Below are 17,304 nucleotides of genomic sequence, written 5' to 3' on the forward strand. Positions count from 1 at the left end.
AAAGTTGAGAAGTGAGGAAATAAGAAGCAGAGGCAATAAATGGAGTCTATGCTTACTGAGTTTGCTAGTAAAGGAAGAAGGGCTGATGCTTTAATTTACTACTTACAAATCACCCTACTCTACTTCATATACACACATATACATACATATATTTGTGTATATACACATACACATATGTGAATGCATATATACACACATGCCAATATACATAATTGGGAACAAAAGCAGAATAAAAAAATTTGACTCATACTTTCTTTTAATTAAGAGAAGACACCTATCATTAAACCCAAATTCCTACCACTCATTTTAACTTGAATTGGTAAATTTTACTGTCTTTCAAACTTTTAATACAAAATGATTATTTGATTTTTAACCATGGTAATGCAGTGAATTCACATTGAAGGACAAACTGAAACATACACACACACACACACACACGGAAATTCCTGGCTCTGGTACTTGATTGGTTATGAGATCATGGGTCTAGAAATGGAAGGAACTGTAGAAACTGTCAAGTTTAATCCCCTCATTTTATGGTTAGGTAAACTGAGGACCAGGGTCATTGAAATTTTTCGAAGGTCACATAGGTAAAGTATAAAGGCAAGGTCTGAACCCAAGTCTCCTATTATATGTAAAATAGAAATAATAAAATTTTCATTTCATAACTCACTTGACTATTGTTGAGGAAAAGTACTTCATAAAGGCAAAAGCTTTTCTATATATCTCCAACACAGCTCAGCAGCAAGAACTAGAAAGAGAAATCCCATTCAAAATCACCTTAGACAAAATAAAATACCTAGGAATCTACCTCCCAAGACAAACACAGGAACTATATGAACATAACTACAAAACACTCGCCACACAACTAAAACTAGACTTGAACAAATGGAAAAACATTAACTGCTCATGGATAGGACGAGCCAATATAATAAAAATGACCATCCTACCCAAACTTATTTATCTATTTAGTGCCATACCCATTGAACTACCAAAATACTTCTTCACTGATTTAGAAAAAACCATAACAAAGTTCATTTGGAAGAACAAAAGATCAAGGATATCCAGGGAAATAATGAAAAAAAAACACATATGATGGGGGCCTTGCAGTCCCTGACCTAAAACTATATTACAAAGCAGCAGTCATCAAAACAATTTGGTACTGGCTAAGAAACAGAAAGGAAGATCAGTGGAATAGACTGGGGGAAAGCGACCTCAGCAAGACAGTATACGATAAACCCAAAGATCCCAGCTTTTGGGACAAAAATCCACTATTCGATAAAAACTGCTGGGAAAATTGGAAGACAGTGTGGGAGAGACTAGGAATAGATCAACACCTCACACCCTACACCAAGATAAATTCAAAATGGGTGAGTGACTTAAACATAAAGAAGGAAACCATAAGTAAATTGGGTAAACATAGAATAGTATACATGTCAGACCTTTGGGAGGGGAAAGGCTTTAAAACCAAGCAAGATATAGAAAGAATCACAAAATGTAAAATAAATAATTTTGACTACATCAAACTAAAAAGCTTTTGTACAAACAAAACCAATATAACTAAAATCAGAAGGGAAACAACAAATTGGGAAAAAATCTTCATAGAAACCTCTGACAAAGGTTTAATTACTCATATTTATAATGAGCTAAATCAATTGTACAAAAAATCAAGCCATTCTCCAATTGATAAATCGGCAAGGGAAATGGATAGGCAGTTCTCAGATAAAGAAATCAAAACTATTAACAAGCACCTGAAGAAGTGTTCTACATCTCTTATAATCAGAGAGATGCAAATCAAAACAACTCTGAGGTATCACCTCACACCTAGCAGATTGGCTAACATAACAGCAAAGGAAAGTAATGAATGCTGGAGGGGATGTGGCAAAATAGGGACATTAATTCATTGCTGGTGGAGCTGTGAACTGATCCAACCATTCTGGAGGGCAATTTGGAACTATGCCCAAAGGGTGCTAAAAGAATATCTACCCTTTGACCCAGCCATAGCACTGCTGGGTCTGTACCCCAAAGAGATAATGGACACAAAGACTTGTACAAAAATATTCATAGCTGCGCTCTTTGTGGTGGCCCAAAACTGGAAAACGAGGGGATGCCCATCAATTGGGGAATGGCTGAACAAACTGTGGTATATGTTGGTGATGGAATACTATTGTGCTAAAAGGAATAATAAAGTGGAGAAGTTCCATGGAGACTGGAACAACCTCCAGGAAGTGATGCAGAGCGAGAGGAGCAGAACCAGGAGAACATTGTACACAGAGACTAATACACTGTGGTATAATCGAACGTAATGGACTTCTCCATTAGTGGCGGTGTAATATCCCTGAACAACTTGCAGGGATCCAGGAGAAAAAAACACCATTCATAAGCAAAGGATAAACTATGGGAGTGGAAACACCGAGAAAAAGCAACTGCCTGAATACAGCGGTTGAGGGGACATGACAGAGGATAGACTCTAAATGAACACTCTAATGCAAATACTATCAACAAAGCAATGGGTTCAAATCAAGAAAACATCTAATGCCCAGTGGACTTACGCGTCGGCTATGGGGGGTGGGGGGGGAGGAAAAGAAAATGATCTATGTCTTTAACGAATAATGCTTGGAAATGATCAAATAAAATATATTTAAAAAAATAAAAGAGTTTCAGTCTGTGGCAGGATCTGGAAGCACATTTTATAATAGTCACTCTAATTTAAAATTTCCTCTACAGTAAGATCATTCCACTTCCTCTCTAATCTTTGTAGATCAGACCTGGGAATATCAACCTGAGATCAAGAATAATGAAATGTTATTACACCATAGATATACTAACATTGGTTTAGAAAGACAATTTTACTTGGATACCTAAAAATTCAGCTTTGGTTTCGATGCCCAGAACATGGCCATAGGAATTATCTAAATTAATTTAAATATGCAATCTTAAGTATTGAGATGTGAATGAATTTAAGGTTGTATTTAGTTATTCAATTCAATTCATTCTTTTTTTTTTCATTTATTAATTCAGTCAAAAACCATTTATTGAGTACTTTCTGTTTACAGAGACCCAATGATAATTACACCCTTGTCCTTGCTCTCATCCAGTTTATAATCTAGCAAAAGGGATGGACACAATAAATTAAAAGTAATGTAGTAACCATAATTAAGAATAAAATCCAAGAGGTTTAGCAACAAATTCTATTCCTTCTTCACATTTTTGGAAACCAAATTGGAAACACGATCTTTTCTATTGTTTTCATTTTTCACTTTACATTTTTGGATTTCTGATATAGTCTCTACTCCATAGATGATATTCCAGTAAAACAGTCCTGTTGTGTTTGCATGTTTATTTTTTGCATATGGTTAACCTCCAGTGAAGTATTCTTCTTCCTTCTTACTGTGGTAGGAAAGTGACCTTTGGTTATTGATGGCTGGAAAGGTTTCTAATATTGGCTTAAGGTGGACTATCTCTTGATGACTGTCATCTAAGGAACAGCAAATGCAAAGAAGCTCTTGGCTAGAATGCTGTCTGTTGAATAATGATTTTTCCCCCTGGTATAACAAATCACAAAGACTCACTAATAATATAAAGAGAAGCTGCTATAATCTGAACCAGTACCCACATGGATGAAATCATGGACTCTCAAAATATTAAAGTAAATATATCTATTAATAATTCACTATACAGCATTAATAGACTTATATTAGGTAATATTTATTGTGGATCTTGGATGGAAACTGAAGATTAATCCTATTATTCTTAAAGATTATTAGTGTGAGTCAGTCTTCCAATTTATTTCTTTTCAATTGATTGTATGACCCTAGATACAATAGAAATGTTTGAAACGAGAATAGGTGATTTCCAATAAGGACACATTCCATAAGCTGATGGAGGATTTCTTTTTTACAACTGCTTAGGTACTTTGGGGATCATGCATACTATGGAAATTATATTGCCACTATTCATTTGGTCTCTGAGAACTCAGGAGGAAACAAGAACGAAAATCTTTAGCAGTGTATGCATGTTCTTAGCACATGAAGAATCATCAATATACATGTTGCAAAAATAAAATCCTGTAAAAGGGAATAAAAGACCTGGAAGAAATTTTAAAGGCCACTGAGTCCATTCTTGGTAGTTAATGAGAATCACTCTTCCTAAGCTATAACCAGTATAGCGCGAGTCCATAGCAGAATGAGTCATTCACTTGCTTTGGTTTAACAGCCTTCATTCCAATAACCAAGCACTGAATGTTGAAGAGCTCCTACCATCATCCCTAGCTCCATGTGCTCCTCCCCCCCTTACTGTCTGCCTGTTTCAAACTGTGAGATTCTAATCTAGATATTCCTAAGAGATAATGACATGTGCTGCCTAGAGATTATATTCTACAAACATTTCATCCAAGTTTTCTCTTGAGATAACAAAGCAAAAGACATTGCATGTTCCCTTCTCATGAAATAAGTTATGAGGGGGTGGCATTCTGCTTAACTTTGATTACTGATATCAGTGAAGATGCTGCTAATGTACTACCTTGCATGTATCACAATATCTTTCAGACTTGTGCAAAGTCCTTATACATTATCTTTCTATAATTTCAAAATGCTCCCCTTCACTCCAAAACGAAATTAGACATCAGATGGCCTCATTTGGACACCTGGATTTTCATTTAAAACTTCAGTAGCCTCCATATGTAATGAAATTATGAGTTCGCTCAAATGCCTTATTTTGTTCTACCATTGAATTCCTTGAAATGCTTTTCTATTAGGCCATGAAGAGAAGTTGCTTATTTGGTTCTTAATATATTAATATCTTTACATTACCCTTCACTTTAATGAATGTTCAACATGTAGGAAAAGGGTTTTTAAAATGTAAAACTTGAATCTCTTTTGTTGCTCTGTTATTGTCATTTTCCTGCTTGAAAGAGAAAATTTAATTGAATTCTTTCAAACAAATGAACTTCCTTTTGTTAATCAGTAGAAGATTTCCAAAACCCATTTGGTTATGACCACTTGGTTGATCACATAGAAACTAAGTTTCCCCACTTATGCTACTGCAGTGATCTAAAAGAGCACCAGAATGAACAATAACCAAGATATCTTTTTGCAAAGGAGTGGGGGGAGGTGCTCTCTCATCTCTCTCTTGTGGGTCAAACTTGTTTTTTATAATTTTGTAACATTTATCAAAGTAAATTTTTAATAAAACTAAATCACCTCATGTGAAAACCAAAAATATGTCCATTTTCCTTAAGAATAGTGAAGAAATTTATTTTTTCTTGCCAGTGTCAAACTGAACTAAATAAGGTAGTTAGACCCCAGAAGTGCACCTAAGACTACTAAAAAGACTTGAAAACTGCACGACTGAACAATTCCCCCAAAGGCTGGCTTCTTTCTTAATTATGGAACTTTCATTATTTTCCCTTTAATCACAGACTTTCACAAAAAAAAAAAAACCCGATGTTTTACAAAAAGCAATCAGTGAAAATAAAATGCCTTTCCACTAGAAGATGGTTGAACAAATTGTGATCTGTGAATATAATGGATTATCATACCCGAAGAAATGATGAATATAAGAAATTCAGAGGAAAGATGAGGAGAGTGTATGAACTGATATAGAACAAAGAAAGTAGAGCCAAGAAAGCATGATTGACTGTGGCTACAGTAACACAAATGAAACAAAACCGATAGATAGCTGAACACTGATCAAATGTAACAATCAGTTTTAGCCCCAGAGAAAAGTTGATGAAATAAATTCACTTCTCTCTTTTCTGTAGGTGGGGTAGAGGAATGGATTAGAAGTCCAGAATGTGGCACATGCTAGTATGGTGACTTTGTCATCTCTGCTGAACTCTTTTTTGTTTGTTTCAAGAGAGGACTCCATTGAAGAGTAGATAAGGAAGAAGTGAGGTACATCCAGAAATGATCGGAAAAAGCAAATCTTCAACAAAACTTTAACAAGAGAAAAGAAAAGCAGATGCTTTATTTCGGTTGTTCATTGCTGAGATTAGCAGGATCAAATGAGATAATATTTTTTTAAATGAGTTCTTATTGCAATGCCCAGCCCATAATAGATACTATAAAAATATTTCTTCCCTTTTCCTTTTCCATTCCTTCCCTCCCATGAAATGATAGCATGAAGAAGTTAATTCCATGAAAACACCAGGATATGTTTGGCCAAAGGATGAATCATCTCCATAAATTCTGTGGGAATTAGGTTCAGTTGAGCGACCAGGTGATCTGTAGGAGTGGGTTATTTACTTGGGAGGGCTTAGAAAGCCTTTTTACACCGTGTCAACAGGATTGTTGTTAAGCAGCAGGTCAGCAAACATGGGAACGTTGTCATTAAACAATGTCTGGATTCAAAACTATTGACGTTTATTTGCTTTCTTATTTCTTCAACAGCCTGTGGAAAGAGTTGACCAATCTGGAAAAGGGATACTGGGAACTTAGTACCCAGTTATTTTTTCTCCCTCTTGGCAACCCCTAAAATCCTGCATTGGATTGGAAACCACCCTTTTGGCTGTAGATTGGGTTATTTAGTTCCCGGGGTAAAGAAACAAAAAGGAAAAGACCATAGTTTATTTCCCACTCATATAAGATTTTTTAAAAGCTCAGTCAGTGTATAATGTGATAGGCCAACCATGTGAGGAAAAACAAAGTGTAAAAATTCTGGTCACCATGGGGCAGAGTATATTGGGAGCACAGTGCTCATGGGAAGTGTTAATGGTGACAGGGGAAGGACTGAACACAAGATGCACAGGGTGCCTCAAAAAAAAAAAAAGGAGTTATCTACTAACTCAGTAATACTTATCTGGATAAATGCAACTAGGATAGGCAACTGTAGCTTTGTTATAGGACAGTGAAATTAGAGGGCATTGACAGTCCTTTAGCACTGTGGAAAGAACAGAAATTAGTATTGCAAAAGCGATTAGTTAAATGAGAAGCTACCAGAAAGTGAGCTCCTCTCCACATCTATCTCTCTCATTCCCATTCTCTCACCTGTCACAGAGTACATTCCCCAACCTCCACCTCTACTCAACAGATAGTACATTTCCTATTTGTACCCAAACCATTTTGTGATTCTGAGCACCTGTGTCCAAATCCTGCCACAGGTGATTATTACCAATTCTGTGGCCTTGGGTAAGTAACAACTTCCCTGGGCCTCAGTTTCTACAACATCATGGAAAATGGGGGCAGAGGACTAGATACCAGAGAAGTCCTTTCCATTTTTATACCCATGATCCCTTGTTTAAGAGGATGTACCCTGATACATTGCACTGGGCACAAAATATTTTCCATTCAGCAGGCACAAATTTATGCCTTAACCATGACAAGTTTCCAGTGTCACCCTACTTAGTCATCTCCTGGCAAAGTAAACAGGGTGAGTATTGGAATTTGTACCCTTTCCTTCATCTCTTCCTCCCTCTCTCCCTGTCTTTGAACACCTGGATAATTCTCTAGACTCTTACCTAGGTAGGACACACCAGAACATTGCCATCCAACTCTGAGATCCTATTACTACACTACTGCCAAACAGAGTATATGCAAATCAGTTGGACAGCCCCCTGACGTGTTAAATAGCATACTTAAAAATGGACTACAGGTGAAGAAGCCACGAAGAACTCAGTTTACAGGAAGCATTAGAGAGAATGCCTAGAGACAAACCCACTAGGAGAGAATAACTCAGAATCAATTAACCACTTACTTGATTCAGCTTGACAAACCCTTTGCTCTTCCCTTATGTATGTAAGCTTCAGAGGAACATTTTTCTTTTTCATCAAGGAAGAAAGAAGCCACTTCAGAGAAACATTACCATATGTACAACACCTTTAATGATGACATTTGCACATAACTGTGACAAACACCCGACACTCAGGTATATCCACATACTGCACTTTGTGAATCTGTTGACTCTGTAAAAACACAATTTTTCTATTGAAACAATATGCAAAATTAGTAGTATTTTGTACCTACTACTTGTTATTGTTAAAGAAAAGACTTAATATTTATATAAAGCTTGACTAAAAATGAAATCAATGATATGATGTATTAGCCTGGTCCAATAAAGTCTTTCTGAATGAGAATTTAGATAGATCAATATGTAGATAGATTGATATGTAGATAGATAGATAGATAGATAGATAGATAGATAGATAGATAGATAGATAGATGTATGGATGAATGGATGGATGGATGAATTAATGAATGGATAGATAGATAGATAGACTAATATAGCTTGATAAATTAAGGATGGATATATTCAAATTAAATGCCTTTGAATTTGGCTTTGAAAAGCAACTTAATAGTAGGTCCGGACCAGAAAGAGGTACCTTGGAAACACAGTGGATAGAGTACCGAGCCTGGAGTTGGAAGGACCCAGGTTTGAATTTGACCTCAGATACTTCCTAGCTACATGACCCTCGTCAAGTCATTTAACCCCAGTTGTTAGATCTTGCTGGACTTCTGTCTTAGAATCAATACTAAGGAAAGAAAGAAAGAAAGAAAGAAAGAAAGAAAGAAAGAAAGAAAGAAAGAAAGAAAGAAAGAAAGAAAGAAAGAAAGAAAGAAAGAAAGAAAGAAAGAGAGAAAGAGAGAAAGAGAGAAAGAGAGAAAGAGAGAAAGAGAGAAAGAGAGAAAGAAAAGAAAGAAGAGAAAGAAAGAAAGAGAGAAAGAAAGAAAGAAAGAAAGAAAGAAAGAAAGAAAGAAAGAAAGAAAGAGGAGGAAGGAACAAAGGAGATTGATTACAGTAAATTATTTGATAAAAATAAGCAGATAAAATTATATCTTTGTTTTTCTAGCTGTCCCTGAACTCCCAGTCCCAAACTGTTTGGCCAAGAATATCCTTAAAGTACTCACCCTGTCAGTCCTCTCTTTGGCTCCTATCACAACCTACCTTGTATTTTACTTACCTTCATATGTGTTATAGCCCTTCCAAATAAAATATTTTTACCTTTTTTATCTTCAGTGCTCAGGAGAATGTCTTGCACATAGTAGGTGCTTTATAAATGTTGAATTTATTGAACTGAATTCCCTCTACATACATTCCCCACAAATCAACCCAAGGCCAGAGATGGCCATCTTTGGTACTATCCAACTCATTTGAAGGCTGAGAAGCTCATGAATACTGTTTACATTCCCTCGCCCCAGCAAATAAGTTCTATCAGTGATTATCTGGTTGTGCCACAGTCCTTATTTATCCAGATTTTGTGTCTTTAGGCCATGAGATCTAAGAAACCCCTCTGTGGACTTGCCCAGTTCTTCAGACTCCTGGTTATTCTTGTGCTATTTCTTTTCAATGCCTACCTCCCTCTGGTGATGAATGACATACAAGGAAGACTGAGCAGGTGCTTAGCATCTGCAGTCGGCATGTTGGAGCATGACTTGAAGAAGGAAATTTGAATCTTTGATTTCTTACAGAAGAGGGAAACCAAAGGTATGATAGATTCCCATAGGAAACACACACACACACACACACACACACACACACACACACACACACACACACACACGCAAGCTTGCATATACACACACACCCTTTTTTTTTTTTAATTTCCTGCTCCAGGCAGTTTCTGAAAACAAAACCCAGAATAAATCACAAAGACTAGAAACTTCTTTGTCCTCTTGTACAAATATATCCTCAGGAGAGAGGCAGCATTGGTTGAGCAACTTGATGAGAATTATTTGTTTTTCCTGTAAAATCTAGCTTTTTTTATTATCATCCAGAACAGTTTCATAGAATCCTGGAGAAAACTGAATTTGAAGTTGGAAAGACATGAATTCAAATCTTACCTCTGCTAGTTAAATCACTTAATATCTCTAAAACTCAGGGGAAATTTCCAAGACAAAGTCATAGGCAGAATTTGATCTGTATCAATGGGAGTTAGAATACTGATGAAATCAGAGCACCTTCATATACTGATCATTTAGGACAACTGATTGAGCTAGTTGAAAAATATCAATTTGCTTTAAAAGTTATTAATGATTATTAGCATCATTAACTAATTTCAGACTTAACCAAAATATTAGATAACAGAAGCTTCTTTGGATCACATATAAGTAAAAATACATATATGTGTTTGTGAGTACACATACAAATTATGTGTACATGTATTTAGTGAGATAGAGATAGAGAGATAACTACTATTCCAAGTGTAATGGGAAAAGGATAGAGATAAGGATAAGATTTAAAAGAAGTGGAAGGTTGTCTTTAGGGCTCATCCTAGGAACTATAGAGAAAGGATTTTAGCAGGCAGAGGAGGAACGGTTTGGAAGAGACAACTGTTGGAGTGACTAACTTCCTGGGGCAGCAAAGGAGCTCTTCCTGTCTTGAAGACAGGAGAAAAGGCTGGCTTGCTGGAGCTTGGCTACATCAGCCTGTCTGTTGAGAAGGAAAAACCTAAAATTATCTTGGGAAGTTCTCTGTTTGACTGGAGAACATCTAACAAAGGATCTGATTAGACCTACTATGTTTTTCCAGAAGGTCTTGTCAAAAATCCTGTCAGTTTGGCTTTGAGGTTTTACCTCAGGGGTCAGAACTCTTAGAGGTGGACTTAGCCATTTTGAGAGCAATCATAACAGGTCTTGGAGAAAGCTTTTGAACTTAACCAAACCACCTAAGTAGAAGAAGAAGCTGGTAGGTTAGCTTGAAGACTGGAAGATTCCCTCTTGCGAAGGACGTAGTTGTTGGTGGTTGGATGGCTAGATCCTTTAGAGTCAGGGACACCTTGTTCTGATCCTCACTTTGTACCCTATCTAAATAAACAGAGATATTGATTTTATGTAACATTATCTCCAAGGCGTTTTGTGCAACTGGCCCAATGTGAGAAAGTGATTCTGCTCACTCTCACTAACAGGAGGCTAGAATACCCAGAGATCAGTGCTTGGTATTTAGGGAGTTTAAATGGAAACTACATCTATCCATTTGAATTCTCTTATTAGCCTTTTGGGTTTATCAACTACCTTCTGTTTTTTTTTTTTACAAGAGACTCATCATGGTTACAGACAAACCTGGTTCCCAAGAGTTGCGGCCAACATCCTACCAAGATATTTACAAAGTATTAAGAGCACTGGAGCTGGAGGAAGGAGATCTGATTGTGAAGTCTTAATTCTTCCACTTAGTTGAATCACCCTGAGCAAACAATTATACCACCTACAGCCTGCTTTCTTTTAAAAAAAAAACAACTTACTTTTTCGAATATATGAGTGATCACATGGTTCGATGGAGAGATGATTGGGGATTTTGACTTTAAAAGATTATTCTATTGCAAATATGAATAATATGGAAATGCGTTTTGAACACTGATACATGTATAAGCCAGTGGAATTGCTTGTCAGCTCAGGAAGAGGGGAGGAAAAGAACATGAATCGTATAACCATGGAAAAATATTCTTAATTAATTTTTTTAAAACTCTTATTTTTTTTCTAAGTAGTAACAACTTTACCTAATAGTCTTACAACTAGTACTATGTAACTTAGTAACTAAGTACTTAGTAACAATTCTAAGGCTGAAGGACAAGGGCTAGGCAAATGAGGTTAAATGACTTGCCCAGGGTTACACATCTAGGAAGCTATTGAGCACTAATGTACAAGGATCAACTTGGAATGAATGAACTACTACCAGCAATGCACAGTTCCAGGATCATTCCAGGATAGTTCCAGGATAGCTCCATGGATCTCATGATGAAAAAAGGTTATCCATTTTCATAGAAGGAACTTTCAACAAGTGGGATATATCTCTAATGGGAGTTAGTTCCCCCTCTCCTCATTGATGTAATCATAATATGACAGGCAGAGAAATGAGGTATGAATATGTTCAATGAAACCCCAAGATGTGCTCATGTTTATCCCTTTACAATATATGAAGAGATTTCCTTGATTAAATTGGAAGGGCAGCTTGACATTGGCTAGTCCAAAACTGACCATGTCCCCAGTGGCCTTTGAAAAGCTAAACTTTTTGAAGCAGGAAGAAGCCTTATAGATTGTGACCCCAATCAGGCAGGGTGCCTTATAGTAGGACTACTTACTGAGTAGGAGAAACCAGATCCAGCAGAGAACAGAAGTAGAGTCAGGTCAGGAAACAGCTTCAAACAAGGTCATCCCTGGCAGCACAGAAGAGAGACAACTGTGGGTTCAAAGGAGAATTAGTCCTGGCATTTGGAAACTGAGCTGTAGAAAGGACCAGGTGCCCAAGGGAGCACAGTTGAATGACCCACCAGGCAGAGTGATCCACCCAGCCAACATACTGTGCCCAAAATCAATCTTTTCCATAGCGGGATGGGGAGGCTGGGGAATCAGTAAACCCTCATGAAGAAGATGATTTGAGCTCATCCTTCAAAGACCAGAGATGTTACAGGTAATGAATTTCATTTTGAAATAAGGAAAATTTATCCCAGAAAACTTAAATAACCTGCCCAAAGACATATGCACAGAATTTCAAAAGGTGGAGATAAAGGGAGATATAGGGAATATGTGAGCCAAACATAAGAAAGCTAGGAAACAGGATCTAAATGTAAGGGAGAGGAAAAGATGTTCTTTGCAGATATATAAGGCTGGGGTTCCACTGAGTAAATGAGTTAACAAATCATTCTATTTCACTTAAAGCAATGAATGACCTTTTCAGGTAAGAACACTTCAATCAGTCATATGAACTTGGTGTCAACAAGGTATGGATACCTCTATTGAATCAATTAACCACAGATCTTAGACTAGGTATAATAAGTCCTTGAAAACCACTGAATAAAATGGAATTAATCTGCAAAAGATTATCCCCAGTGCTTGGGATACAGTGTTTGGCACACAGGAAATGTTCAAAAATGCTTAATTACTTGATTTGACAGGAATTCTGTCAAAACTTACATGTTGTATAAAATGGAAGACCAGTTCAGAACCCAGGGGACGTGAGTGTTTGGCAAGATAGAAGATATTCCAACCAAGCCATTGAAAGGAAATTTTCTGGAGAAAGAGGAGATGATATTTGGTCTCCTTAATCCCTGATTGATTTGAGGAAGATCTGGTGAAATTCAAAACGTTCTGAGTTTTTTTTTAACTTCTAGAAGGCATTCTAGCAGCATCTCTGAAACAGGGAGCCAAGTACAACATAGACACACTGAAGAAAAAGAGCTTCAAGATTATATGAGAAATCCAGATGAAATTCAAAGTATGCTTAAAGGGGAACCCTGTGAGTGTGCTGCAAAGGAGAGAAAAGTATTTCTATCAACTGACAGCTACAAGTTACTCCTTTGCTGCCTGTGTTGTCTAAACTTGAGCCCACATTCCCCTGCACTCTGTGGCAGAATGTGTCCATACTTTTTTGGGGGGGAGGTGTTTTGTAATAACTATTCGTCTTAAACCATCTTAGTAAATGTCTTTCTTTAAAACCTAAAGACAGAGACTTCCGGGTAAACATGGCTGCAATCTAGACGCCACACGCTTCCTCTCCCTGGCACTGAATGAAATAGACTACATCAAAGAAGCATAAAAGGAGGATCAGAAGGACTCCCCAGTACCCCAAAGAGGCGAAGGTACATGGGGTTTGAACATTTCCACACTATAATAAGGAGGAAAAGCTTGCACAGAAACGTGAACTGAGCCGCCCTTCCCCCACACACACCTCCTCCACCAAACCAGAGTGAGCTACCAGAGCTCTCACTGGGACAGCGAGTGAGTGGGGTATGTCTCTGTCTGGGGGGAGCACTCCAGGGTCCTTGGGATCTGGGGGCTGCCAGGAAACAACATCTCAGGGCGGTTTCACGGGAGAATCCTGCACTGAGCACGGGGGCCGCAGAGCTGTACTCGGGGTGGTTGCGCTGAGTACCTGGGTGGAGCTAAACACCAGGGGTGGACCACGCGCTCATTATCTTGGCAGAGCTGAACACCTGGGCAGTTTGGCTGTGATCAGGGGCCCAGCACTCTAAGAAACCTCAGAGACAGGGAAGAACTAGTCTGAGGCAACCTAAATTCACAGAAAACCTGCCCACATCAGCCAGACCCCAGATGGAAAAATAAAGTAGAATAAAACCACCAAAGGGATGGCTCACATGGCCCAAAATCAAGCCTCCAGGAAGAAAGAGAAAAAGGTAACTATTGAAAATTTTATGGTGGGAGTACCCAAGGAAAAGAAAAGAATGAGGATGAAATAAGAAAAAAATCAGAACATGCCTCCCAAAATGGAAAGTATCAACAAGCTCTGGAAGATCTCAAACTGGAGCTTACCAAAAAGATGGAAACCTTCTGGAAAGAAAAATGGGAAAAAGAGATTAGCAGTCTGATAGATAAGACTGTACAATTGGAGAAAGAGTGGGAAGCATCCAATAGAAGGGAAGACAAAGCTGAAAAGCAAAACCAGTCCCTAATGACCAGAATTAAGCAACTCGAAGAAAGTGAGATCATAAAACAGCAGGAATCAAAAAAGCAAAGCCAAAAAATTAATGAATTAGAAGAAACTAATGAATTAGAAGAAAACATAAAATATCTCACTGAAAAGGTCACAGACTTGGAAAACAGAGGAAGAAGAGACAGCCTCCAAATTATCGGTCTCCCAGAAAAAACAGAGATAAACAATAACCTTGATGTTATTCTATAGGAGATTATAGAAGAAAACTGCCCACACGTTCTGGAGCAAGGGGGCAAAATAGAAAGAGTTCATAGAACACCCTCTATACTAAATCCCCAAAGACAACACCCAGGAATATAATTATCAAATTCAAGAGCTTCCAAGAAAAGGAGAAAATCCTACAAGAAGCCAAGAAGAGGAACTTCTGATATAGGGGGGCTCCCATAAGGATCACATATGACTTGGCAGCTAACGCACTAAGAGACCACAAAGCATGGAACACAATATTTAGAAAGGCAAGAGAGCTGGGTCTCCAACCAAGAATCAACTACCCAGCAAAACTGACTCTATACTTCCAGGGGAAAGTATGGGCATTCAACAAAAAAGAAGATTTCCAAGCATTTGCTAAGAAAAGACCAGAACTTAGTGGAAAATTTGATATCCAAGCACATAAAGCAAGAGAAACATGAAAAGGTAAACATGAAAGAAAGGGAAAAGGAGATTAATCTTATCTTTTTCTTTAAGTCAAACTCACTTCTATAAGGACTACATTTACATCAAATTATATATATTAATATGTGGGGGAAATGTTTTGTGTAACTCTCAAAATTGTATGCATCATAAGAGTAGTTAGAAGAAACATGCATAAGGAAAGATTGGGGCATTAAGAAGATTGCAGAAAGTGGGGCCAAAGAAAGGAAAACGGAGGGGGAAACATTGATAGCAATAACATTTACTTCAAGTAATGGGGGGGATCTTAATAGAATAATCTTTCCCATATAAAGATACACATGGGAAGGGGAAGGGAAGAACTCTCATATGAGAAGGAGATGAAGAGAGCGTGAAGTAGAATTACTTAAACCTTACTCTCAGTGAAATCAAATCTGAGAAGGAAGAACATCTAGATCCAGTGGGATCCTGAATTCTATCTTATCCAACAAGGCAAGAAAGAAAGGAAAATTAAGGAGGGGGAGGGGGGAGGGAGTATAAAAAGGGAGGGAAGGAGAGGGGGGAGGGGAAGGGAGCATAAAAAGGGAGGGGCAAGAAAGGGAAGCATATCAAGGGAGGGGACTAGGGGGACTGACCTAAAGTAAATCACTGGTTCAAAAGGAGATAGCTAAAGAAGAAAGGTCAGAACTGGGGGAAGATATCAAAATGCCAGCAAATCCACAAGTGACAATCATAACTTTGAACGTGAATGGGATGAACTCACCCATAAAATGTAGACAAATAGCAGAGTGGATTAGAACCCAAAACCCTACCATCTGTTGTCTTCAAGAAACACATATGAGGCGGGTCGATACTCACAAGGTTAGAATTAAAGGTTGGAGTAAGACCTTTTGGGCCTCAACTGATAGAAAGAAGGCAGGAGTTGCAATCATGATATCTGACAAAACCAAAGCAAAAATAGACCTGATCAAAAGGGATAGGGAAGGTAAATATATTCTGTTAAAAGGGAGTATAGACAATGAGGAAATATCACTAATCAACATGTATGCACCAAATGGTATAGCATCCAAATTTTTAATGGAGAAACTAGGAGAATTGAAGGAGGAAATAGACAGTAAAACCATATTAGTGGGAGACTTGAACCAACCACTATCAAATTTAGATAAATCAAACCAAAAAATAAACAAGAAAGAGGTAAAAGAGGTGAAGGAAATCTTAGAAAATTTAGAGTTAATAGACATATGGAGAAAAATAAATAGGGACAAAAAGGAATACACCTTCTTTTCAGCATCACATGGCACATTCACAAAAATAGATCATACACTAGGTCACAGAAACATGGCACTCAAATGCAGAAAAGCAGAAATAATAAATGCAGCCTTTTCAGATTACAAGGCAATAAAAATATTGATCGTTAAAGGTACATGGAGAGCCAAATCAAAAATTAATTGGAAATTAAGTAATATGATACTCCAAAATCGGTTAGTTAGAGAAGAAATCATAGAAACAATTAATAATTTCGTTTAGGAAAATGACAATGGTGAGACATCCTTTCAAACCTTATGGGATGTAGCCAAGGCAGTACCTAGAGGAAAATTCATATCCCTGAGTGCATATATTAACAAATTAGGGAGGACAGAGATCAAGGAATTGGAAATGCAAATCAAAAAACTTGAGAACGAACAAATTAAAAACCCCCAGAAGATAACCAAACTAGAGATCCTAAAAATTAAGGGAGAAATTAATAAAATTGAAAGTGATAGAACTATTGAGGTAATAAACAAGACTAGAAGCTGGTACTTTGAAAAAAACAGACAAAATAGACAAAGTACTGGTCAATCTAATTAAAAAAGGAAAGAAGAAAGGCAAATTAACAGCATCAAGGATGAAAAGGGGGATCTCACCACCAATGAAGAGGAAATTAAGGCAATCATTAAAACTACTTTGCCCAACTATATGGCAATAAATATACCAACCTAGGTGATATGGATGAATATTTACAAAAATATAAATTGCCTAGACTAACAGAAGAAGAAATACATTTCTTAAATAATCTCATATCACAAAAAGAAATCCAACAGGCCATCAAAGAACTTCCTAAGAAAAAATCCCCAGGGCCTGATGGATTCACCAGTGAATTCTATCAAACATTCAAAGAACAGCTAACTCCAGTACTATACAAACTATTTGACATAATAAGCAAAGAGGGAGTTCTACCAAATTCCTTTTATGACACAAACATTGTACTAATTCCAAAGCCAGGCAGGCAAAAAACAGAGAAAGAAAATTATAGACCAACCTCCCTAATGAATATAGATG

At 37.4% G+C, this 17,304-nt stretch overlaps 1 long non-coding RNA gene across 2 annotated transcripts in view; it reads right to left on the minus strand.

Moving 5' to 3' along the window:
- Window positions 1-7,702: 7,702 nt before the first annotated feature.
- Window positions 7,703-17,304, minus strand: part of LOC103097866 (uncharacterized) — a 35,258-nt gene continuing 25,656 nt past the window's right edge. The window contains exons 4-5 of one of the 2 annotated variants that reach the window (XR_471732.3): window positions 12,008-12,082; window positions 7,703-7,897 (exon numbers count right to left, since the gene is read on the minus strand). This is a non-coding gene — a long non-coding RNA (uncharacterized LOC103097866). Of the gene's footprint in view, window positions 7,898-12,007; window positions 12,106-17,304 lie in introns of both variants that reach the window. The other variant, XR_471731.2, reaches the window with a different exon arrangement.

The sequence above is a fragment of the Monodelphis domestica genome, chromosome 8, assembly GCF_027887165.1.
Source record: "Monodelphis domestica isolate mMonDom1 chromosome 8, mMonDom1.pri, whole genome shotgun sequence".
Lineage (NCBI taxonomy): Eukaryota > Metazoa > Chordata > Mammalia > Didelphimorphia > Didelphidae > Monodelphis > Monodelphis domestica.